Genomic DNA, 1,616 nt, shown 5'->3' with positions numbered 1-1,616 from the left:
CGCATCCTCGCGTAGTCCACGGATAGCTGAAAAGTTGTCTAAACTGACTTGACAACGGCGTAGCAGCTTTGCCTCTTCTGTCTCAACACCATCGATGCATAAGTCCTCATCGCTATCGGATGAGTAGCATGAGGTGCAGTCGTTCATTTCTGTAGGGTCTGTCTCTGGTATTCGTGCTTGTCTGATCATCTTGTATCGTACCTCTCTCCTTGCTCTCAATTGCAATCTTCTTTCAACTGCAGAGCTGTGTGTCGCCCACGAATCATCCTCACTATCCGTATCAGAATATAGTTGCATACAGGAAGGGCCCGGCTGTGGTGAGGGTGAACAAGCATTAACAAGAGGGGTCGTATATCTTTTCTTTTTTACTGGTCCTACAGATAGCGCATCCCCAGCAGGCCGTTTTTGGTATTGAGGAATAAGCTCATCATCTTCCTCTGACGATGTTGAGTCTTCGAGGCCCTGTTCCTCTGTTACTCCTGAGCAGAGGGTCGATAGACCTTATATTGTAGCTGTGTTCATATATATATATAAATAAAATACAATACTTACGTTTGGAATGTTCGAAAAAAGATGATAAACACCTGGCGTCGCGTTTGTTAGAAAACTGAAGAGCACGCGTAACCACTCGCAAAATTCCTCTGTATGACGTCAAGAACCCCTGTCGATAAGCCTGAGATAGTACTCGGCAGGGAGTATGACAAACTATGCGCTCTAGTATTCTGTTCAATGTTAACCGAGATAAACTATCCCAATATTTGGTTCGTTGATCGAAAAACAACTCCTGATACGCCGGTACTTGATCGCAAATGAAATCTATGAGTTGTAATAAACAATAGAGATATCGTCTATTTTTTCGATTATCTGGACACTCCATTGTAACTGTTTCAAAAACGATTTCTTTCAAGTGTAAAACAACGAATAATATCTTCAAGCGAATCACACTACGGATATAAGACATCTGAAGAGCTGCAATAGACAGCGTTTTTAGAAATATGGTGATCGGAGAGAGTACAAACATGAAATTGCGACTTGGGAACACGTGATGCATGGTCAACATTTCAAAATCGTCGGAAATCACACGATCGATGAATCACGGATAATGTTAAACGCTGATGTCTTATGATGATTCGTCATCTGCGGATTTTGTGATTTTGTCTTGGACAAAAGACATGATCATAACTGCATATTTTGAACACGTACTGCAACGATCAGCAGTTCGAACGCAGCAAATAAAGTCATGATAGAATTACATGCACGTGTCTTTTTCATGACTCAAGTCTACGGCCGTGAATTTGAGGAATCAATTTGGACACGGCGACTACTGCTATTGGTTGATCACCTAATTACGGTTACATGATTGGCGGGCCCCACGGGTGGTAATAAGTGAGAATCGTATATATTTGAGGGGAATCTCAAGATTTATCAGTACTCATTCAACAGTTGTTGTGTTTGCATCGTTAAGTTTCCTGCGAACTGTGAAGAAATAGAGGTATGTTTTCAATTGTGATTTTTATTCATAAGTCTGGTTCTATTTCACGATATCAATTTGTGCTCGTTTTGATTGCAAAGATTTTTTCGAAAAATGGCTGAGCGAAGTATCAACAAAATTGCCC

Source organism: Fopius arisanus, unplaced genomic scaffold (assembly GCF_000806365.1).
Source record: "Fopius arisanus strain USDA-PBARC FA_bdor unplaced genomic scaffold, ASM80636v1 scaffold00369, whole genome shotgun sequence".
Taxonomy (NCBI): Eukaryota; Metazoa; Arthropoda; class Insecta; order Hymenoptera; family Braconidae; genus Fopius; species Fopius arisanus.
The sequence above is the reverse complement of the archived record's forward strand: the minus strand, read 5'-3'. Positions refer to the sequence as shown.